General features: G+C 34.6%; 1 protein-coding gene across 6 annotated transcripts in view; it reads left to right on the forward strand.

The window, feature by feature from the left end:
- The window catches only part of GSTCD (glutathione S-transferase C-terminal domain containing), a 124,928-nt gene that overhangs the window by 22,765 nt on the left and 75,960 nt on the right, over positions 1-26,203 (forward strand). The gene's annotated exons all lie outside the window — the stretch shown is intronic.

Consider the following 26,203-nt stretch of genomic DNA (forward strand, 5'->3'; position numbering starts at 1 on the left):
TTTTTCTCCTCTAAATTTTAATCATAATCTAGATGCCTTCTTTAAATCCATCCTCCAATTCTCTAATTCTTTCTTTGGCTTTATCTAATATTCTGATTGTACTATCCATTGAGTTTTCTCCCCTCCCCCCATTATTTCCTTTTTTAAAGTTTTTATTTTAATTCCAGCTTGTTAACATACAGTATTATATGAGTGTCAGGTGTACAATATAGTAATTTAACACTTCCATTCATCACCCTGTGCTCATCACTACAAGTGTACTCCTTAATCCCAATCACCTGTGTAACCCATCCCCAACCTATTTCCCCTCTATAACCATCAGTTCTCTATAATTAAGAGTCTGTTTCTTTTTTTTTTTTCTTTTTTTTTTTTAAGACTTATTTATTTATTCATTCAGAGAGAGAGAGAGAGAGAGAGGCAGAGACACAGGAAGAGGGAGAAGCGGGCTCCATGCAGGAAGCCCGATGCGGGACTCGATCTAGGGTCTCCAAGATCACGCCCTGGGCTACAGGCGGCGCTAAACCGCTGCGCCACCAGGGCTTCCCAAGAGTCTGTTTCTTGATTTGTTTCTCTTTCTCTCACTTTTATTTTTTTTCCCCTTTGCATGTTTTGTTTCTTAAATTCCCTGTGTGAGTCAAGTTTTCCTTTTATTTTTATTATAAAAATTTCACATACACACATTGTTCAGATTCAACATTTCTCACATTTTCCTACATTTGTTTTATCTATTCCATTTTCTTTCTTTCCTAAAGTATTTTGAAGGAAATTCTAGATAACGTGTCATACTATAAGTACATACATCTAAGAAATATAGCCATCTTAATTGCCATGCCATTATCACACCTAATAAAAATTAAAAATTCCTTGATCTTTTAACAACCAGTACATAAGCATTTTCCCCTAATTTTTAAAAATATTGTTTGAAAAGAATATTTCATAGTTTTTAGTTAAATAATTATATTTTTCACTGCTAGAAATTATATTTGGATTATTTTTATAATAACCCTTTCCTTGCTCATGTTTCAATTTTCTTTTTTCATAATTGTTTTAGGCATTGTTATTTTATATTCTGTATCTGTTATTTCTGAAGCTATGTCCATAGAGATCTAATTTTGCAGTTTCTTTTTCTGTTGATTTCATTCCTGGTATTTTATATCCCTATCAGTTTTGTAATTATATATTTTGTATTCATTTTGGGGCTACTTAAAACTGTGGGACTTTTGTGGGGCCTGGGTTAAGAGTACATTTCCATAAAAAGGATTTATATTTGCTTATGCCAGCATCTCAAGGTACTAGAACTTAAGACCAGTTAAAATTATGTTTTAAGCTTAAGATTACTTTAACCTTTTCATTTGGAGCTGAGGTTTAAATAGAAGTTATCTTTTATCATCTTTCTTTGCTATTGAGTAGGACTTTTTTTAATGTATCTTTTCATGGGGAATATAGCTTTTCAAGGTTTCTACTTTCATGTAGTGAAACTAGTTCCAGCTTTACGTACTGCTAGGGATCCAGGACTAGCCTCCTTTCTTTATCTTGCTATTAAAGTTTAGATCCCTATTAGCAAATACCCTTCTGACAGCTGTGGTGTCAGTTCAAGATTATTACCCTACTTTTTAGTTCTTTCCCCTTTGTTAAGGCCCTGTGGGTTTCCCTTACTCTCAGAAATCCATTTAGATAGTCAAAGGATGATTGTTGAGTTTTATATATCATTTTAGGTGTTCTTAGGTAGAGAACATTTTCATTACTCAATGTTCTACTTCTTTAATTGTTCACTTATTCTTTAGTTTTATACCAAGCCAACTATAACTTTTGATTTCCAAATGCTCTTTGAAATTGTTTACCTACTTTTTTCATATTCTTCTCTGTGATGCTTCCTAAGTATTGTCTATATCTCACTAATCAATTCTGTTCAATCAAGGAACTAATTTAGAATTTTTCCAGAATAGAATAAGATTTTGTTGAGCAGTTAAGAACTCTGCCTCAAAGATGTTTTATAAAAACTAAATTAAAAAAAAAAAACCTAAATACATTTTTCAGTCTTTGTTAAATATATGAAACATAGTCACTATTGAATTTCTTAATGTTTTAATTTTAAATATTTTCTGACATTTTGATAATTCTGTATGTTTGTTTTTATTGTCCTTGCAATTGGATTGTTCTGTGTACTCTGGTTATAGTAGATTTTGGACAGGTTAAAACTGTAGTAAATGAAAATCAGATTTTCATTAATATTTATATGTACCAAGAAATGAATACAGAGATTTGTTTTTGTTTTTTGGTTTTTAAACATTTTATTTATTTATTCATGAGAGACACTGGGAGAGAGAGAGGCAGAAACACAGGCAGAGAGAGAGAGGCAGAGACACAGGCAGAGGGAGAAGCAGGCTCCATGCAGGGAGCCCGACATGGGACTCGATCCCAGGACTCCAGGATCACACCCTGGGCCAAAGGCAGGCGCTAAACTGCTGAGCCACCCGGGCTGCCCGAATACAGAGATTTGTAAGTGCCACATGTTTTGCTTTACTCATAATTAATTTCCTATGAAGCCAAAATAATATTTTCATTTATTAATTGAGCAATCAATTACATCCGCTACCAACTCAGAGCTCTAACATTAAGCATTCATGTCTGGTCGTCTTACTGGTTAGAACTGCATATCTAACAGTCTTTATGGAATATATTACTCATTATATCCCTTTAATTGGATCACCTAGTTTTCATAAATATTATGACAAACAAGGAGCTATAACAGCAGAGCTACATGATTTATTTACGTTTCATTCTCTGTTCTTGGAAGGTTTATATAGTCTGTGTTAAACTAAGGTGGAATTGTTGCATTTTAGATGGTCTGTTTTCAGTTCTGGCAATTTCAATATTGTACAGTAATAGGATCATTGTGAAATGAAATTATACATACAGGTGTGGAGGTCACTATGAAAGTGTTCTCATAATTCGTGTTCTGATATTTTTAGAAGAGATTAAATTGTAATAAGATTTTATTGGTACTAAGTTCATTTGGATTTCACAAAGGCCGACTTCTTATGTGGAATCTGTTGAGTTACATCAAGATTATGGTATGTGTAATAAGAATCATTCTCTTTACTAACAAAGGCTATATTGATCCTCATGATGCAGGCTTATTTCTTAAGCTTGTGTAATCTCCCAACCTCTGTTATTACCCATTTTGCTCTTCACATCTTACATACCATTCCCTGAACTTTTCAGTTTCCCTTATATGACCTATATCTATTATCTCCTGCCTTAACTTTTATTTTTCCTCCTGCCTTATATATTCTTCTACCCACTTCCCATTCTGTTGAAGTTATACTCATCTTGTAAGGATCAGTTTAAATGCTGCTTATTCATTAAGCCTTCTGCATGTGCTATGGAGTCAGCCTGCCTAAGTTTCATACCTGAATTATTGTACTAACTGCTAGAAAATCTATGGCAAGATTCTCGACTTCTCTATGCCTCAATTGCCTCACCTGTAGAATGGGGATAAAATAGTATATACATTAATGAAATTGTTGGTGCATTCAATTAATTATTATATAAAGTAGAATATATTAGAATTAGCCACTCCCTGTCAGCATTCTTCAGTACTTTTCTTATACTTCATTTTCTGTATTTATGATATGCTTCTCTTACGCTGTAATTATTTATATGCATGTTTTCCTTCTCTAATAGACTGTGAGCTCCTTATAAAATAGGTACTCAATAATTTTTTATTCAATTCATTTGAATTGAGACTATAGATCCTTTTTGTTAACTTCCCAAATTTCTGCTTAAACCAGGCAACTTTGAATTCTTTTGTCTCATATAGATTTAATTTACAGGGACACCTGGGTGGCTCACTGTTGAGTGTCTGCCTTTGGCTCAGGGTGTGATCCCGCAATCCTGGGATCGAATCCCACAACGGGCTCCCTGCCTGGAGCCTGCTTCTCCCTTTGCCTATGTCTCTGCCTCTGTCTCTGTGTCTCTCATGAATAAATAAATAAAATCTTAAAAAAAAAAAGATTTCATTTACATCATCATTATTACTACTGTCATTATTATTACTATTACCACTGCTAGTACTACTATTGTATTTTATGGACTGTTTGAGAATAAGTTGACTTTATGCTACTTTACCTCCAACAGCTAAACTGCTTTACGAACAAAGACTTTTTTTGGTGCTTTTCTCTTAGCCATAGTACCATTATTGAAATAGGCTATGTAATTTGGTATGTACTATTATCTAGTTCACAGTCCAGCTGATTGTAGTACATTTAATTGTCATGTCACTTTAGTCTTCTTTCATGTGAAAGTTTCTTAGCCTTTATCTTTTACATGGACTGTTTTGAAGAGTTCAGGCCAGTTTTTTTGTAGAACATTCCTCAATTTCGATTTGTCTAGTTTCCTCATGCTTAGATTCAAGTTAATGCATTTTGGCAGGGACATCACCAAGAGGAAGTTGTGGCCTTCTCAGTGCATCATAACAGAAGGCATGTTACATCAGTTTGGGCCTGGTGACGTTAACTTTAATCATTTGGTTAAGGTGGTATCTGCCAGGTATCTCTACTGTAATGTGACTATCTTGCTCTTTTGAATTAATAAGTATTTTATGAGGAGATACTTAAGACTACATAATGCCTTATTTTCGAAATTTCACTCACTACTTTATATTCATTTGATGCTTCTTGCCTGTGATAGTTACAAGATGGTGATTTTTCAGCTCCATCATTCTTCTATATGTATTAGTTGCCATGCTACTGTAAGAACATTTTTCCCATCTATAATCTATGTATCTATTATTATTATTATTGACTCAGGAATTATTTTGTGAAGAATATACCTACTAACTTGAATTCCAGATTGAGTTATTTTCATTTTTAAATGTATATGGTCAAAGTTCTTGTACAGATAGTTGTGATTAAATGGTTCTATATAAGATGAATTATACAAAAGTAAGAAATGAAACATGTAAGTTAATATTAATCATATGCCCTGATAGAAAATCTTCAACCGTCTCCTACTGCATTATATATACATAAAATATATTATACTATATTATATATTATTATATATTATTATTACTTCTGATCTCAAATAACTGTGTAATTTCTCTTCTAATGAACTAGGATAAATACTTGTGAAACTGAGGAGTCCTTTTGTTAAGTCTAGAGACACTTTTGTTCTTCCCTTCTAAATTTTTGTCCTCTGAGTATGAAAGAGAATGATAGAAGACTAAGAATAGAGCTACCCTAAGCCACTCTATGCAATATTTTCCTATAGCTATCTCTATTCTCCAATAGTTTTTAGGTGAGTAGTTCCTATATTAGGAGTTGCTCCTAGCCTAGAATAACCATATCAGTCATATGAGGGGAGGAGTCTCAGAAGTATGACCTTATAGAAGATAAAGATAACAAGAAGATGATTGTTTCAATTACAATCTGTTTCAAAATCACACTGTCTTAGAAATATGGACCAATTAGGTTTACCCAAGATCTTGGTTTTGCTGTTGAGCTACATGAGAGCATCATCTCCTGAGGAGACTGATGTGAAGGTAGTGCATTACTAAAAACCTTAAACATTACCACTCATTCACCTTCCCATCTCCCCCACCCCACCCAGTGTAGAATATGTACTTACCAGTTTGAGGTAAAAGAAGAAAACTAATGGGAGCTTTTCCGTAGAAGGATATCCTAAGTTCCATCTTTCTAGAGGGCTTTAAGCCCTGTAGATTTTATTTGCTTGAGGTAGATACATATGAATTCTTAGAACAAGAATGACAAACTGATATATTCTAGCTCCTTTTATATAAATCATTGCTGAGTTTATAGTTCTAAGAGAATATATAATTTTTCAATCCTAGTGGATCTATCTTAGTACCAAAATAGTTCTATCAACATTCATATATATTACAAGCATATTTTAAATATATTTATATATTTATTTGCATATTTTATATATTATTATATAATTATATTTATATATAATTTTTATGTACTATATATAATATACATACTATAATGTATTACATAATAGCATATGTAGTATATAATATATAGTATTATGTAGTAATATCATATTTACATATTTAATATCTATTATATATTTATATACTTATATATGTAATATATGTATAATAATATGTAATATAATAATTTAATAATACATAAGATAGACATGATATTCTGATAATATATAATTTTGTAGTTATATACAATATGTAATTATATATTATATAAATATATATAAATATAAATGATTTTAAGTTTTATGATGAAATACCCAATTTTAGGTAAATATCCAGTTTTTTCCCACTTAATTTCTTTTTTTTTTTAATTTTTATTTATTTATGATAGTCACACACACAGAGAGAGAGGCAGAGACAGGCAGAGGGAGAAGCAGGCTCCATGCACCGGGAGCCCGATGTGGGATTCGATCCCCGGTCTCCAGGATCGCGCCCTGGGCCAAAGGCAGGCGCTAAACCGCTGCGCCACCCAGGGATCCCTCCCACTTAATTTCTATAAAATATTTAGAATTGGAAAGAATGAATTGATCCTTGACATTGGGGAAAAAATATAAAATGGGATAGTGATGTATGGTATAACTAGTAAAATTGGCTTCAATGCAGTCTGTGCTATCACTCCCACCTTTTTTTTTTTTTTTTTTTTTAAAGTTTTATTTTAGACACAGACACAGAGGCAGAGAGAGACACAGGCAGAGGGAGAAGCAGGTTCCCTGCTTTGGGAGCCTGATATGGAACTTGATCCCAGGAGGATCAACCCCCTTTGTCCATGGCAGAGGCTCAACTGCTAAACCACCCAGGTGTCCCTACCCCCACCCTTTTGCTGTATGCTTCTACAAGCCAGCAGGATCACCTTTCCTTTCTTCTTCTAGTGGAAGTGATTTAGGTAAGGAAGGGAAGAATGTGGTCAAACAAGGTCTTTGGAGAGGATTGGATCCCAGGTGGAGAAAGGAAGGACTAAATAGCCTTTGCCCCTATCTGTGATTCTTAACAAGGTTTTGTTTTGTTTTTGTTTTTGTTTTTTTTTAAGATTTTTATTTATTTATTCATGAGAAACAGAGAGAGAGAGGCAGAGACATAGGCAGAGAGCGAAGCAGGCTTCATGCAGGGAGCCCGATATGGGACTCAATCCTGGGACTCCAGGATCAGGCCCTGGGCCGAAGGCAGACGCTACCATTGAGCCACCCAGGCGTCCCCTTAACAAGGTTCTTAACAACCCCAGGGGACAAGGCAAATAGCATTACTTATTGCTGTTTTTGCCAGATGGCCAGGGAAGCGCAACATTTACCATAACAAAGAACTGTCTCACCCACAAGGCAGGAGTAGTGCCCTCCTTGGGGGAATCTAGAACATAAAAGCTTGTTTTGGGGCCTCTAGAAATTTCATTGTTTTAAGCCATTGCTTTTCAAACAAGGACATCCATCAACATCATTTGGAAAGCTTATTAAAACAGGTTCCTGGGCCCTAACCCAGAGTTTCTCTTACAGGTCTCAGATGGGACCCTAGAATTTGCATTTCTAAGAAGTATTCAACTAATGCTTCTGCTGCTTTGGGGATCACACTGTGGAGTAATTACCATAGGTAACTGATATAGTACATGCATTGGCTACTTAGATGCAACTTTTGCCACCAAAATAAGATGAACAACAAGATTAAAGCTTTCTAAAAATTTTCTTTACAAACTGAAACATTATGTTTCTGCTTTTTGCATGTATTGTATCAAGTACAAGAGCTTGTACCCACCTCTGAACCATTTGGTGACTATGAAACTTCTACTTTAAGTCAGGTATACTAAATTATACTAGCAAATGTAAATGAAAGTAGCAGTATCTTATAATGTACACAGAAATAACTGTCTCTTTTAAGAGATTTTTTTCTGAAATATTAATCTTAGATTTTTGTATTTTCTACTTCACCACACTAGATAAGACATAATTTGCATATTTCTTTTCTTACTTAAAAAAAAAAGTATTCTCTAGGGAGAAAATGTAAGGATATATATCTCCTAACATTTTTCTTTTATATTGAACAGTTTTAGATTTTAAGGCTATTACATTTTGAACTTTTTGGCATTTAAAATACTAAAAGCACACGAAGAGAATGAGATCAAAGGTTTGATTTTTTTTTTCCTCTTTTCTGGGAAAAAAAAATTCCTAACATAAATGTTTTTCATTTTCCTAAGTTATACTTAACTGTGAAATCCGAAACCTGACCATATTTGACTCAGAACCGTACAAATTTATAACTGTTTTCTCCTCTTTCAAGGGTAAAGTTCTCAACAAGCATTTTGGTGCTTTACCAAAAGTAATACGACTTTTATTTAAACTGCAATTTAATCTGAAACTAAAAGCCTCTAGAAGATAGTACATATAAATATAGACAGAATTTATATGAAATAGTTTATAACAAGGTTGCAAAGAACAAGTTTGTTACTTGCTTTAGTAGTACTTTTTTGAATGAATGCCAAACACTAATGTACAGGTGTAGAGATAGAGAGATAAACTACCTATGTATTATAAGTTACCTAGTATCGATATGAATGATATAGAGCAGACCATGTGTTAAATTCCTTCTTTCTTTTCTTTTCTTTTCTTCTTTTCTTTTCTTTTTTCTTTTCTTTTCTTTTCTTTTCTTTCTTTTCTTTTTCCTTTCCTTTTTCTCTTTCTTTCTTTCTTTCTTTCTTTCTTTCTTTCTTTCTTTCTTTCTTTCTTTCTTTCTTTCACAGAAAGAGTGAGCATGGGAAGTACAGAGGGAGATAATCTTGAGCAGACTCCCCACTGAGCACAGAGCCCCACTCAAGGCTTGATCTCAAAACCCCAAGATCATGATCTTAGCGGAAACCAAGAGTTGGAGGCTTACCAACTGAGCCATCCAGGCACCCCCATCTCCTTTTCTAATAGAAAATTAGAGAAGTCAGCTACAATAAAAGCAGAAGTAATTAAAGTGGGAGAGGTGGGTAAAATTTTACCATGCAAATTCTTCCAATTATTATAGCATTAGACATTTCTTATATAAAAATGGTCTTTTATAGAATACTGATTATATAGAGGTAGTACTGGTGGTAAAAAATATCTTTGTATAGGTTTTAATGAGCAAACATGAATTTTTTAATTGGAAAAAAGGTAATGTGCTATGTTATAATTTTTATTGAAAAGGAAACTAAATATAAAGTAGGGAGAGGCGCATGGGTGGCTCAGTTGGTTAAGCAATTAAGCATCTGCCTTTTGCTCTGGTCAAGATCTCCAGGTCCTGAGACTGAGCCCCACATCAGATTCCCTGCTCAGCGGGGAGTCTGCTTCTCTCTCTCTCCCTGTGCTCCTCCCCAATGCTTGTTCTCTCTGTCTCTCAAATAAATAAATAAAATCTTAAAAAACAAAAAAAGGATTAGAGAAATAGGGGTGCCTTGGTGACCCAGTTATTTAAAGTGTTGAACTCTTGATCTCAGTTCAGGTCTTAATCTCAGGGTCATGAGTTTAAGCCCCACATTGGGCTCCAAGTTGGGCATAGAGCCTACTTAAAAAAAAAAAAAAAAAAGAAGTGGAGAATTAGTAGAAAGGTATCTTTATTTTTCAATGTTACTTCTTGTGAAATTTCAAAAGGTTTACGGTTTCTTCATGGAAGTGTTCAAAGTTAAAAAAAAAAGAACCATATACAATACAGAATTTTATTATAATTATATAGTAATAATACATTGAGTTTTATTTAAGCCTTTTTTATTTGAACCTTTAAAAAAATAAACCTTTTAAAATTTCACATGAAGTAGTACTTAAAATAATTTGATCCAATTCTCCTCAAATTATCTACAGGTTTAACATAATTTTAATTGAAATCCCAACAAGATCTTTTTGTAGATATAGACAAGCTTATTCTAAATTTTATATGGAAAAGAGAATGTGAAAAAGAATAGTAGAGAAAATCACTCTCCTCAATGTTAAGATTTACTGTGTGGCTACAGTAATTAGAGATATACGCATATAGATTATTGGAAAAAATGGAGAGCCTACAAAAAGATATAAAAGCAACTCAGTGGAGGAAGGATAGTCTTTTCAATAAATGTTTTTGGATCAATTGGACATCCTCAGGCAAAGAAAAAGAATATCTAAGTATGAAAGTCAACTCAAAATGAACCAAGGATTCAAATTTAAGATTTTGAACTATAAAACTTTAGAAGAAAATGTAAAATTTTTTTTCTTTTCTTTTTTTTTTTTTTTTTAGAGCTTTGGGACTGGGGATAGAAAAATTGCTCTTACACATGACACCAAAAGCACAATTTATAAAAAAAAATTTTTGATAAATGGGACTTCATTAAAATTAAAAATGTTTGCTCTGCCAAAAACTCTGTTAAAAGCATAATAAAACAAGCTGAAGACTAGAAGAAAATATTTGCAAACTACAAATATAAACAAATCTGACACAGAACTTGGATCTGGAATATGCAAAGAACTCTCAAAACTTGACAGTAAAAAACAAAAAATTCTTTTTTTAGAGAATTAGAAAATGGGCTGAAGAGGATGAAGAGGCATTTTACCAAAAAGAATATACAGTTGGCACATATGCACATGAGATATCATTTTACATCTATCAGAATGGCTAACATAAGAAAATAATAACAACAGCTCCAAATGTTGAGGAGGGAATAGAGAAACAATCATTCAAGCATTGTTGGTAGGACTGTAAAATGATAAACCCCTCTGGAAAATAGTTTGGCACTTTCTTACAAAACTACTCATACAGTTACCACAAAACTCAGCAATTACACTGTTGGGCATTTATCCCAAAGAAATGAAAACTTATATTCATATAAAAACCTGCATATGAATATTCATAGCAACTTTATTCTTAATAGCCCCAAACTGGAAGCAACCCAAGTGTTTCTTCAGTGGATGGGTGATTAAACGAATCCCAATTAGTCCATACCATAGACTATCACTCAGCAATAGAAAGGGATAGACTATCGATACCTGTAACAACCTGAATGAATCTCAAGGACATTATGATTAATGAAAAAGCCCATCTCAAAGGCATTTATTTAATGTTCTCAAAATAATAAAACTAGGGAGATGAAGAGCAGATCAATGGTTGGTAGGGAACAGGGATTGGCATGGCACAATGCTACCTGTAAAGGGAGTTCCCTTATGATAAGGTGGTTATTTCAATATATATACTAGATCAAATTTCATAAAACTGTACATACACTCACAAATGAATGCATATAAAAACTGAGCAAAGTCTGTAGTTAATAGTATTTAATAACAATAATTTCCTAGTTTTGATATTCTACTACAATTATATAAAACGTCACCATTGGGGAAGCTGGGTGAAATGTTCACAGGACTCTATGCACTATTTTTGCAACTTCCTGTGAGTCTATAATTATTTTTTTAAAGATTATATTTATTCACGAGGGAGAAAGAGAGAGAGAGGCAAAGACACAGGCAGAGGGAGAAGCAGGCCCCATGCAGGGAGCCTGACATGGGACTCGATCCCGGAGTCTCCAGGATCATGCCCTGGGCTGAAGGCGGCGCTAAACCGCTGAGCCACCTGGGCTGCCCAGTCTATAATTATTTTAAAATAAAAAGTTAAAAATATAATTTAAGTAAAAATATTAGAAAAAAATCAAGAAATAAAGAATAGTGAAATACTTCTTAGCTCATCTTTTTCAAAAATATTAGAAAGCTTCTGGAGATCATTTAAATCAAATGATAGTTTGATGAAAGGCTCTAACTACAAAGATATCTTGATGTATTTCCTTTATAATGAATGGTAACAAAATGCCAATATACACAGATAAATATTGACTTTACTTTGGCAGTCCATTTCACAGGCTGCTATTCTCAAGCTCTGAGAAAAATGGAGAAAGCCAAATTGACGTAGCATAATTTGAGTTTTTTTTAATACCAATATTACTTCAAAATAGTGATTAGTATGGTCTAGGAATAGCTCAAGTATTAATCCTGGCTGAGTTTGCATTAGGGTACCTGCTTGTGCCACCAGAAAACCTAATGGTTCTTTGAGGATGTCTTCTTGTCATATTAGTTATACCGATATGGATGTTACCTTTATGAGAGAGGTAGAGAAAGTTCTTTCATACTGAAAGCTTAGCAGTATCCAATTTCAATTATACATTTGCATTTCAAAGTACTGAAAAATGGGACTGAGTATTTTGTTTTGACTGTCAAAATGGTTGAGTAAGTTTTATTTTGAACTTTAAATCAGTTCAGTCACATGTGGAAATGACAGTTGTATAACATTGTACTACTAACTAAATCGTCTGGAACCACTTTGTATAAACAAGGCCTGAAAAAGAGTAGCAGGATTAAATTCAGGTTTTATTACTTCAACATCCTCAACAAAAATAAGTACAGGGCCAGTACCTACCGTAGAAGTAGTGATTCTTTAGCTATGGTAACAGTGATAAAATGTGTTCATAGCTTTGGTACCTTAAATTCACATTGCATCAAGCTCACTGGTCTTTTTTTTTTTTTAATCTTTTTTTCTTTTTATGTTTTTAAACCATGAAACCAAATTATCTTCTTAGGAAAATACAGTACTTTTTTTTTTTTTTTTTAAGTGTATTTAACTGTGGCATGTGATTAAAGAAAAAAAAAAGTTTAAAAAGTCTTTTTTTCTCTTGGAATTAGATTTGCTGTAATTCTTCCCAGTATTATGTTTTGCTTTGTTCTATTCTCTAGGGTTAGACTTCAAGAACCCTATTTATAGACCATGTTTTTAAGTACTTTGCAAGCAGACTCCATGATGACTGATTACCAAGAAAGATTTTAATGGCCAGTTTATCTAGAATGCTAGCATGGATTACATAGAATCTTCTAAGAATGTTGCTTTTAAAAATAAAATAAAAGTATTTGACATGAAGACATATCTGTGTGATTAAACAAATTTATCTGAATTTAAATTGATTCGGTCATATGTAGAGTGTAAAAATTACTTAGAAACTTTTTTGTCTATATACAAATGAACAAACTTAGAAACTTTTTTGTCTCTATACAAATGAACAAATTGAGAATTTATTGAATAATCGAGGAGATTTGTGTCCATTCCTGACTCCACTAAGTCATTTGTAATAGCCCTAGGCAAGTTTGAAAGTTATCATGGTTTGTTTTAGGAATATTATAATTCACTAATAAGAAACCTCAAATTACCTATTCCAGTGAATATTTTTAAAAATTAATATGTCTCAGAGATTGAATAGTTATTTCTGAAAACCAGTACCCAGCAATCTCTTCAGTTGCAACATAAACTGAAGTTGGAGTGGGACCATTGTAACTTAGGAAGACCTTTCTGGTAAACAGACCCCGAGTACTTTACTAGTCCTGCTGTGTTTCCAAAAGCAACTGAGTCTCTTAGGGATGGAGATGTGTACTCATTTCAAGGAAGACTTTTCCTAAGAATTTCTTTCAGTTTTTTTCTTTTAGAGTTTTTCCAGTAATCACTGATAATGGGTACTATAATGATAGGCTTTGATATTTTAGAACAAGGCAGATTTGGGTGAAACTTCGCAGGAATTTTGCATTGTTATTGTTATTAATGGGTGAACTTTCAATAAGTGCCCGTTTAAAGTGGAGTAAAACTTACTGTTGGTGTCATCTAGAAGCAATGAAGAATAGGGAAGAATCTTTGCCACAAAACAAAGATACCTGCAATATTTTGTTTCATTGTTTTACATCATTTCTAATGAAAAATGAACAAGCAACCCAAAACACAGTTATATGCAGTCATATGTAAACTTGATCTATATAACTAATCTGAAATCACTGACTTCTGTTTATAAATAATTTAAAACTAGCTCTGTATTAAGACTACTATATACATTTGCAAAAAGCTATTTCCACGTAAAATTTAGTTTCTGGATTGCCTTTCTAGACTTTATTTGAATATTTCACACTAAGTAACTTAGTTTGTAAGTTTAAAAATTCTTAATATTGCTTAACTTTAAAGAATTATGTTTTGAAAAGTATAAATGTTTATAATTGCATTTAAGAGACAAAGAGAAAACAAATGTGGATCCTTATTTTTCTGCTGATGGAAACTAATTAGTATTATTCATTTCAGCTTAAATTGGCATTCTCTGTGCTAGTCCCAGACATTTATGATTAAAATCAGCTCGACGACACAATGAACTATTTTTTCCTGCACTTGAAACCATTTCTTCTCAGTGCACAAACCCATTCATTATTTTTATTTAATTAGGTCTAATTCACATTGGAGAGATACCTGAAGCAAGGAATTTCCCTAATAGCTATGCATTCACAATAGCTCACAGGCTTTGCAATAATATAATTATTCAAGATCGAATCATCAGAAGAATTAAAAGAAATTATCCTTAACCATAGGATAAAAGTGTGGTCATAAATAGAAAACTATCATTATTTAAATGGGATCAGTATGTAGTATTGGTAGTCAATAGTTTAATGTTTCTAGATGTGAATTCTATGTACTTATTTGTGGAAAATTTTAAATTAGTTTTTATATTGAAGCCAATGACTAACTACATTAGAAATTTGACTGTATACATGTAAGTGCAAACTTTTATGCTTCCTAAGACAAGAAAATATCTAGGAATTTTTGCATATGATTACATAATAAATATTTTATAAAACTAGGTTAAAGAAGTCACTTCCCAAGACAACTCTTTTTTTTTTTTTTTTAGAGATTTACTTATTTATTAGAGAAAGAGTGTGCATGACAGGGTAGGGACAAAAGAAGAGAGAAACTCAAGCAAACTCATCACTGAGTGCAGAGCCTGACTCAGAGCTGGATCTCAGGACTCTGAGATCACTACCTGAGCCCAAACCAAGAGTCAGACGCTTAACCGACTGCACCACCCAGACACCCCTGGACAATTCCTTATCTTAAAAACAAGTTCTATGATGGTTTTACTCTGACTTGTCTGCTGCAGTGAGAATACAAAACTGTTTTCGTGGCAATGTGCACATTTAACAAACTAGACATAAGAAACTATTTGTCGGGTTTTTTGAGGAGGAAAGATGAGATAGAGCCAAATTATATACATATATTTTAACAATGTTATTGACTAAATACTTCCATGCCCTTGGGGATATATTCACACTTAATTTTTTCTAGCAAAATAGGGAAAGAAAAGAAAGCCAGGTTGCCAAAGGCAGTATTAAAGAAAATTACTTAGAAAATTGTTTTCTAGTCATGCCTATCTGCTTTCATCTAGTCTAGGTTTACTGTAAAATTCAGTAATTGTTGGATTAATCAGACTATGATCTAAACAAAAAGGTGTTTTTAAATTATTTTCTTTGTTTACAAAATAAATGCCTTTGACAAATTTCTTTCAAATGACCTTAACTCATTAAAGTAATATTCAAATTTATACACCTACTTTTCATTAGTTCTTAGATTGTGTTTTACACCCTTGAACCTACCTTTTCTTTTTTTTCTTTTTCTTTTTTTTTTTTTTAAGAGTGAATGAGGGAGAGGCAGAAGGATACAGAATTTTCAGCAGGTTCCATGCCCAGAGTGGAGCCTGTGGGCTGGATCTCACAACCCTGAGACCATGACCTGAGCCGAAATCAGGAGTTAGATGCTTAACCAACTGTGCCACCCAGGCACCCCTCTTAATCACGTTTCTTAGAAAGCAATTGTATTGTCCTTTCCCAATAGGAGAAGATAGGCACATTCAAATTGGGATCATTTAGTGACAACTTATAGGTAGAGAGATTAATTACCAAGTTATAGGCAGGGTATCTGGACCATAAAGAGAAAGGGCAGAAGCTGGGGGTTAGAAGCTACAGAGCTGTTTCCACCTCTAGGCCTGGAGAGGAAGCAGAGGAGAAGTCCCATACAGTAAGTTCCTTGAACAGCTAGTTGCTGTCTTCCTCAAATAGACTGAGCTCCCTTAGGGTGCAGAGCAGATATTCGTGTTTCTAACTCTTATGTCTAGCTGAGTGACGAGCACAAAGAAGACAGATATGTAATGAACACTTGAGTGCAATAATGAGAGGCATTTGGGATTGAAAATATATTACTGAATCTAACCAATGAGTGTCCTCAGAGGAAGAAAACGATAAATTAAAATCCTAAGATCTGATTTTTAAAATCTTAACTGAAAGTAACAACAATGTCTGCAAACATTTATGTCAACTCAGCACATAAATGGAGATTTTTTTTTTCATTATTACCATGTGAACTCATGTTTTTTTTAATGGAATGGTTAGTGAAATGACATCAGACTAATCATCAAAACCAGTGTTTTTGGGCAGCCTGGGTGGCTCAACGGTTTAGCTCTGCCTTCAGCTCAGGTTGTGATCTTGGAGATCTGGGATCGAGTCCCACGTCGGGCTCCCTGCATGGAGCCTGCTTCTGTCTCTGCCTCTCTCTCTCTCTCTCTCTCTCCCCCCCCCCCATTCTCTCTCTCTCGCTCTATGTCTCTCATGAATAAATTAAAACAACAACAACAACAAAACCAGTGTTTTGAGATAACTCAGACTTGGAATAGTGCCACCAGCCAACAGAGCATGAGAGTTTTTGCACATCTTCTTCAGTGGGCCATCTTGCTGGGCCTAGGAAGAGATAGGAAACATATGTGTTCACTACCTTCAGAGTATGGAGACTGGTTCAGCAAACTGTGTGATGCAACCTAATAATTTAGCCAGTTAACAGCACTAGCATTTTGCTAAGATATGAAAAAAAAAAAAAAAAAAAAAAGTAAAGAAGGGAGAATTCAGGTACAAAATTACAGTGAATTCTAAGTCAGTAAGGGTTGCCTCAAAAGATAATAGCCTCCTAATATTATACTTTGAGAATCTGCTTCAGCAGCAGGGTTTCCTATTTGGAAGCCCATCGAAGAAGATGATAACTCCAATAAATCTATATTGTTCTGTAATGTCACGTAGAAGTTTCTTTTTAAGGAAAACAGATTTAAAAGCATTATTTTTTTCTTAATCCCTTATTTTCCATGCGACTTTGATCTTACCAGCTAGATTTTGCCAACTATATTACATTTAGGAACATAATTTCTGTGGTTGTTAAGGGATTACTGAATTGGAAAGACTGAAACAGTAGGTGTAATAAAAGACCAGAAAGGAAGGGTATTGATTTTTGGTTGGAAAAGATTTCAAGCAAGTCAAACGGATCTTGAATTTGGCCTTGAAAACAGAGTAAACTTTAGATTAGAAGAAAGAAGAATGTAAAGGATTTTAGTGAGAGAGAAGAGCATTAACAAGACTAAGGAGATAGGTGTGGAAAGGGAATTTCAAGTGAATGTCAGATAACTAGTTTTATAAAATAATGCCAACTATGGATTAATCGGTAAGGTGGGATCAGCTCACTGAGAACCTTCAATGTCATAATCTATGCTTTTTTGTTTTTCTATAATAAAGATCAAGTTTTGTAGGTGTTATTGTGAGTGTGGTGGGCAGGGAAGGGTGGAGATGTTAAGGATATGGTTTTCCTTTGATTTCAAAAACATTTTCCAGGGGCGCCTGGGTGGCTCAGTCGGTTAAGCGTCTGCATTCAGTTCGGTCATGATCCTGGAGTCCTGGATTGAGCTGGCACCGTACTCCCTGCTCAGTGGGGAGTCTGCTTCTCCCTCTCCCTTTGCCCTCCCCTGCATTCGTGTTCTCTCTCTCTCTCTCTCTCTTTCTCAAATAAATAATCTTTAAAGAAAACCATTTTCCATTGTTTAAGAACTCTTCATAAGAACAGATAACAACTAACAATTTTATGTATACCTTTATACACATTTACGTGTTCTTTCCTAAAAGTGAACTTTCCAGAGAGAACAGAGGCATTGGTACTGATAAAATCTCTTAGTTTTCTGACTCCAAGTGCCATATGAGTCATGGGAAACCAGTCAGTGCTTCTCTATTTAAATAGCCGAATAGATCACCTTTCCTTGAGAGCAGGCTATAGTATATTTACTGTATTTATTGAATATAAAGTACAGTTTGACCTCTTGATTCTGCAGTCTTTTGTTTAACTTGCTTGTTGTCTTTCACCAAAGGGCTTTTTTATGGACCTCTCTTTGACCACCATTTTGGTCAGAATATATTAAAAACCTGGTATTTTAATGCAGCTTACTGCTAACTGGCTTATCTTGCCATTTGCTTTTGGAGTGTAGCAATGTGGGCATAACACCATGGGAAGAAACTTGACCAAAAGCACATCGAGAGATTTCTACTTATTACTTTTGTCAAGTGTTCATTAGCCTCTTTGCATACCTTAAATCTAAGTCACCTTCTGTGTCTGTGTGCTTTATTGCCCTCAATTAAACCTGCTTGAATTTGAAAATTCTATTTCTGCAGTTGCTCTTTATTTGCACATTACTGACAGACCTCATTTATTCCTGTCAGGGAGGGACTGGGTGGTACTGAGTGTCCCTAGCCCCACTTTCCTGGAGGGAGAAAAATCCCCAGAGGTTCTGAGTAAGACAGGAACACGTTCTTTTGCTTTGTTGTCAGATAAAGGAAATGTCTTTGCCTTCAGTCCCTGAGGCCAGATTTCAGGTGTTTTCCCAAAGGAACTTCTCATATGGAAAATAGTCCTCCCCTGAATAATTTTTATCACCTAATAAATGATTCAGATTGATACTGTCAGCACTGTGGTGGGCACCTGACTGAAGGGGACATATGAGTGGCAGCTCATAGCAATAGGTTACGTATTTCGGCCGTCAAGCTGAGATCCTAGATAAATCTGTTCTAACTCACTTAGATTCCCCTCACCTGCTTTTTAAGGATATTCTTAGCATTCACTTATACCATGCCAAACTATAGTTTATTTGGAATTAGTTGCTTTTTCTAGGGCAATTAACACATCAGAAAAAGAGATCAACACTGAAACAGATGGAAAATGATTCCTGAGTGGGTAGGTGTAAGTGGATGCAGTTTCGTAACTGACCTAGCTAATATGTCTGACCTATTACTTCAAGGAAAGTAGTAGCAGGTGTTGATATTTTTCCAGACATCAGTTTGGTCATGTTTGGTAGGATATGCTTAGTGCAGTGTGAAATTGACATTTCAGAGCTCCAGGTTGCCATTTACAGTGACCGGTTTCTATTGATGAACTTTTGCTTTTTTTACTTACAAGCCCACCTAAGCTTTTAAAAATTGATTCTCAGTTTTAAATTGATTCATGCCTTTATTTCGCATGAGATTATTTGAATTTGCCTGCATATCTTTACTTTTAAGTGTAATATCTATTAAGGAACACTTCCATTTCACTCTTTCCTGTGTGTTTCTAAGTAAAAAGAAATTTTACAGTTTGAAAGATCCATTAGTTAAGAGTAGCCTTATTTCATCCCAGAGAATCACAATCTATTTTTTTTTTTAAGATTTTATTTATTTATTCATGAGAGACACAGAGAGAGGCAAGAGACACAGGCAGAGGGAGGAGAAGGAGGCTCCATTCAGGAGCCTGATGCAGGACTTGATCCCAGAACTCCAGGATCACATGCTAAGCCGAAGGCAGACTGCTCAACCACTGAGCCACCCAGGCGTCCCACAATCTATTTCATTATATATATATATATATATATATATACTAAAGTTAAGCGAGTTAAAGAATAACTGCTGAATATTTTGCATGACAACTCCCTTGCTTACATAATGAACAAGACAAACTAAAAAATGTTGGTACCTTATCAAACCTGTCACAATTTCTTCTTTTATTATAGAAGACTCCTCAACTTGGAAATTTCACATAAGTAGATCAGAATTTAAGAATACAGAGGATATTAAGATTCTTCCTAAAAATTTATTTTATGTGAAGCCTTGCATTGTTAGTCACCATAAAAAACATCTCTATAAGGATGAAGCAAAACAGAAATAAGGAAAAGAGAATAATTATACTTCAGGATGAGTTGAACATTTTTCTTCTCAGCTTTTACTTACATCTTTTTAAAAACATGTTGTTATAAAGTACTCTGTGTGCAAGACACTGTCTTAATATTATCTCATATAAACCATATAACAACTCAGTGCTGTATTATTATCCTGCACTTACAGATGAAAAAATTTAGGTACAAAGAAATTAGGTTATTTGCAAAGGGCCCCACAGCTAGCAAAATGTAGAGCTGGGATTTAAAGCCAAATTGTGATTTAAAGCATGGCCTCTGGAGCCAGGCTGTTTTAACTGGGAACTCTATGCTGCTCGTCTGTGTTTGCAAGTAAGAGACTGCATACCAATTTTCAGTGTTCTCCTATATCATGCATTTTATCATGCTTTACCAAAGGCACTATTATAAACATAACAGTTATTTTGGTATTATTAGAAATATGAAGGATACATCCGAGGTGTACCAGAGAATTATACATTGCATTAAGATTTAGAATCAAAGTTGCATCTTTCTGAGTTTGCTGACCACATTTCTCCCATTTCCAGCCATTCAAAGGTTTTGATATTGAATCAAAATATTTGTTTATATGTTTATATGTTAAACTTATATGTTTATTTGCAATGAAAAAGTACAAGTTTTATAGAAAAATAAACTATTGATGTTTCGAAAGTAAAAAAGCAAATTTTTAATATTTTTAAAATACTTATGCTGCTGTCACATATCCAACTTAGATGTGCTAAATGTAATCTTGTACAACTGCTAATTTATGCTGTAGAACATCTGTCCAGTTGATAATTCTTATTTTTAACTGTGTAATAATTTGTTCATTTGTGAGTGGTTATCACAGGGTGAGAGAAAGACATGTTTATCATTAGTGTTATAAGTCTCCTTAAGCTGCCATAACAAAATACTACAGACTGGGTGGCTTTAATAACATTTATATTCTCACATTTCTGGACACTAGAAGTCTAAGATCAAGGTTCCCAAAGAGTTGTTTTCTGGCGAGGCCTCTTTTTCTGGAGTGTAGACAGCCTCCTCACTGTGTTGTCACTTGGCCCTTCCTCTGTATTTACACTTCTAGAGTCTCTTCCTCTTCTGATATGGACACCAGTCCTATCAGATTAGAGCCCCACTTTATGGCCTTACTTAACCTTAATTATAATTTAAAGGCCCTTTCTCCAAGTACAGTCACATGGGGGTTAAACCTTCAGCATATGAATTTTGAGAGGATACAACTCAAAACAACATATAGCATCAGTAGTATCGGTGATCTGCCAGGTTCTACTAATCATATTTCTTAATTTTAACATATTCTTCTTTAACTTAGCCCACTGAAATTGTGAGCTGTTTTGTAATCACTTCATATCTTTTAGGATTAGGGAAAGGATATACTATTGTGGTAGCTTTCAAAAATTTTACTTGACCTACATATAGAAATAGATTGCATAGGAGGCACCTGGGTGGCTCAGTTGTTTTAAGCGTCTGACTCTTGGTTTCGGCTCAGGTCATGATCTCATGGTTGTGGGATGGATCTTAATGTCGGGTTCTGTTCTCAGTGAGGAGTCTGCTTCATATTCTCTCTATTTTCCCCACTCACTCACTCACTCTCTCTCTCGCAAGTAAATAAATAAAATCTTAAAAAAAAAAAAAAAGAGGGACGCCTGGGTGGCTCAGCGGTTCAGTGTCTGCCTTTGGCTCAGGACATGATCCTGGAGTGCGGAATCAAGTCCCACATCGGGCTCCCTGCATGGAGCCTGCTTCTCCCCTCTGCCTGTGTCTCTGCCTCTCTCTCTCTCTCTCTCTCTCTCTCTGTGTGTGTGTGTGTGTGTGTGTGTCATGAATAAATAAAATCTTTAAAAAAAAAAAAAACAGATTGCCCACCACAAACCAATTCACTTGTACCCGTATAATTACATATACATATGTACTATATTAACTGAAATGAGTTTATGTTACAAATCTCACCCTCTTATAAGCAATGCACCATGATATTTTCTATTCTTTTCCATTCTTATGTTCTTTCATTAATTTTTTTTTAAATAATGCTCATGACCCATTCAATTGCTACAACCCCGTAAATTGACTTATGGGTTGCTACCAACAACTTGAAAAATTATTTAAGTAAGAACTCTTGTTTGACCAGTATTCTCTCTAAAGGTGGCATATTGTTGAGTGTGCATTCCTAATAACTTACTTAGCATGTAACCACATAGTATATTTTTAACAAAGAGTTTGGCTATGCAGTTGTTGGCCACTCCCAAGGACTCAGTGGCTAGAAGAAAATTCACTAGGAAGTGTAACCTTTCATTTGGAGAATAACCTAGTTTCTTTCAAATCTTGAAACAGATCAAATAAGAGAGCCAGGAGCTTCCTACATTGGTGGTGTTGGCCCTTGAAAGCCAGATTCTTGTAAGGATCAGGTGTAAATGCACAGGATAGGGCAGCCCGGGTGGCTCAGAGGTTTAGCCGAGCCTTCAGCCCAGGGTCTGATCCTGGAGACTCAGGATCGAGTCCCATGTCGGGCTCCCTGCATGGAGCCTGCTTCTCCCTCTGCCTGTGTCTCTGCCTCTCTCTCTCTCTCTCTCTCTCTATGCACAGGATATAAGCATTTAACAAATATCTTGATATAATCATTGTCATCAACCATCTGTATCCCTTTTACATTAATTAGAGATACTGTTTTATTCAAAGTCCTTTCAGAAGATAGAAACCATTCCAAGTATTTTGTACAGGGGTAATTTAATACAAGGTGTTAATTGCATGGGTGGTAAAAGGTCTAGAAGCCAAACCACAGGGTGGTGACTTGTTCTAGCAACAGCAGGAAGTTGCTGGAAGAGACCGTGTTACTAGAACCCAGGGTCTGGGGTCACCTGGCAAAAGCTAGAACCATGGAGAGAAGGATTGCCTGGGTGAGTTAAAGCTACAAAGATTACGACCAAAGTAGAGAAGAGAGAAAAGAAATACTTGGGCTCTCTTTTCCTTGTACCATCTGGTCTTCTGCAAATACCATTCATTGGTCAAAATTGCTGGAAGCCAGCCAGAGAGCAGGTGAAAGAAATATGATTCCCTACCATACAGATCAGAGCCAAGGGAGGGAATGGATCTCAGGCAAAATAATCAAATGACTGGCACAGATACCAAGACTAATCTGTTTATTCTTATTTGATTGATTTCATTTTATTCATTATACCCATGTAATGATTTACAATTGTAAATCACATTCATGTCTATAGATTCATAGATTGAGTTTTAGGTTTTTAGAAAACCCACCTTTCTCTCTTGTGTTCTCATTGAATAGATATTCCATGATTTATTTAACTTTTTTTTTCTTGTTGAACATTTGATATTTTGCTATTATAAATTACTCTGCAGGGACGTCTGGGTGACTCAGTGGTTGAGTGTCTGCCTTTGGCTCAGGTCATCATTCTGGAGTCCTGGGATCAAGTCCTGCATCAGGCTCCCTCTGAGCCTACTTCTCCCTCTGCCTGTGTCTCTGCCTCTGTGTATCTCTAATAAAAATCTTTAAAAAATAAATAAATAGGGCAGCCTGGTGGCTCAGCGGTTTAGCGCCGCCTTCAGCCCAGGGCCTGGTCCTGCAGACCTGGAATCGAGTCCCATGTTGGGCTCCCTGCAGGGAGCCTGCTTCTCCCTCTGCCTATGTCTCTGCCTCTCTCTCTCTCTCTCTGTGTGTGTGTGTGTGTGTGTGTGTTTGTCTCTCGAAAGACAATCTTTAAAGAAAAAATAAATAAATAAATAAATACATAAATAAATAAATAACTCTGCAGTAACTATGTTCATGCATATGCCCTTTCTCCCATATTGTTTTAACTATTATTTTAAAAGTTATATACCCAGAAAATGAATTACTGTGCCAAATGCATGAACAGATTTATGACTCTTCTTATTTATTACCAGTTTGCTTTTCTACAGCATTATTCCAGTGTATCAACACCAACATACGATAGAACCAATTTTAGTGACTTGTCTACATTAGAATAGGGTCATTAAAAGAATCTTATTGCCCAATTTAATTGGTGATTAATGGCACTGGGTTTTAGTTGTTGGCTCTGATTACTAGGTTGTTTAATACACTTTTCACATGTTTATTAACTAGTGGTATTTTTTTTAAGATTTTATTTATTTATTCATGAGAGACACACAGAGAGAGAGAGAGAGGCAGAGACATAGGCAGAGGGAGAAGCAGGCTCCATGCAGGGAGCCCAACGTGGGACTCGATCTCGGGTCCCCAGGATCACGCCCTGGGCACTTAAACCACTGAGCCACTGGGGCTGCCCTAACCAGAGGTATTTATTCTTGCATATTCTTCTAACAAGCTTTCTTAGACTAGGAGTAAAGAAACCAGAAAACAATTTAACATCAAAACAAAATGAAACAAAACAAAAGCTACAAGCCTTGTTTCCATCTTTAAGTCATGTAGCCTAGTTGATAGACTAGAAAAAAACATTCTGAAAGGTCCTTTAAAGACTCTTCCCTAAAACATCCAGCCTGACTGGTTCCCTTAGTAGTTCACAATTACAGCATCCTTTGTTTCTTTTCTTTATCTTTAGGACTGGGGATTGGGAAGTGGTCCCTCTTTCAAAAACTAAGCAGTTAATTGCTTGAAGTCTGGTCTTCTGTTTTACAACCACTTGAACACATTTACTAAGGTTAGAGAAAATAAAGTTTTCCTTTTCTTTTTCATGAGAGCATTTTATAGTTCTTTACCTTTTTCTCTTGATTTGAAAACACATATATTCAAAAATGAAAACAATTGTGTTTTGGCAGGAAATAGCATAATAATTTGTATATGCTTAAATCTGTATCTATAGGTTTTTATATATAGTATGGGCTCTTGATTTATTATGATTTTGAAAATTAGTTCTTAGTATTCTGCAGGCATGAAAGTTTTCTTTTAGATTTAGGAAGAATCTTAGGGATTATCAGTCCTACTTTTATTCTTCACACATTCACTAATATGGGAAAATACCTTAAGAGTTTTAAAAGAAAAATAAAACTCTTTCTTATCAGGGCTTACGATAATAAGAGGTTTAATTGATCTCTTTACAAATGTTTTAATTTCTTTGAGAACATTAGACAGCATACTTTCAATTCACAATAATTATTTAATTAGAGCTTATAAGATATATAATGTGGCTGGCTAAGGATATGCTGACTTTTACCTAAACGTTAACATGGTTAAGATTTATTTCCTAGTATTGGCCGTCACAAAGTATTATTTATGACTTATCCTTTTGTTGAGAAAATTATTTGGGATTTATACTGTGTTCATATAATCTATTCTGTAAAACAAGCACAGAGCAAAAAGGATGAAGGATTAATATACACATTTTCTAAAATGTTTAGTTCAAATGGGCAAATTATTTTACATTACTAAATACATCTGGAGAAGATTTATACCAACTAATTAAAAATCAATTTGTTTAAATATTATTAAACATAATAAGTATCCATCTTTCCTATTTACTTTAAGAAATAAGAAATTATTTTTTAAAATACATTATACATAACTAATTGTCACTCCCTGCCATGAGGATAGAGAGCCATCGTTAAGTCCAGGTCTATGGAGGGGTAAACTTTGAATGTCTGATGGTGAAGGAAGCAGCCAGGAATGCATGAGTGAAATTAACAAACCCTCCCTGGACACATTTTATAAATCCACAATTGGAAGGTGCAGTTTTGATCTGTCTCAGCTTCGTCTTCCACTCTCCCTGTCTTCCCCAGATTTGTATTTTAAATTGCTATTTTTAGTTCCTTGAAAGTCCTATATGATTTTTTGCCTCTGTGCCTTTGCAGTTGCTGCTTTTTCTACCTAGAACCCCCAGAATTGTTATTATTCCTTCATGCCAAATTTTTAATTGTTGCAATCTTTGGCTGGTGAATTATATAGCTGATTCCCTCATTGTCTGTGTGTGTGTTTGGTTGGTTGGTTTTTCAGATTTTCTGCCCTTGATATGTATATGTAACTTTTACAATCAGAAAACAGATTTCATTTGTTTGTTTATACCCATCATATATTTTTACGGAGCATAACAGAGATTGCCAGAAGGGAAAATCTTATGAAAAGTATATTTTAACTTAACTTCAGAGTAGTAAATTGAGTAAAATATGAAGCATAGGTAGGTATTAAAATTTCAGTGCATGTATATCTGTTATTTCTCTGTGCTATTTCTGATATTTTTCTTGTATACAGCCTTTATGCTGAGTATATTCTGTTTTAGCATTTCCCCACAGAGTACCTTGTGGAGAATTTTGCTTGACAAAAATTAACCATCTGCCACTGCTAATTTTAAAGATTCTAATTTTATTTATCTTGTTTGAATTTCTTCTCTAGGATAAAGAAATTTTCTTGG

The sequence above is a fragment of the Canis lupus genome, chromosome 33 (assembly GCF_048164855.1).
Source record: "Canis lupus baileyi chromosome 33, mCanLup2.hap1, whole genome shotgun sequence".
NCBI lineage: Eukaryota > Metazoa > Chordata > Mammalia > Carnivora > Canidae > Canis > Canis lupus.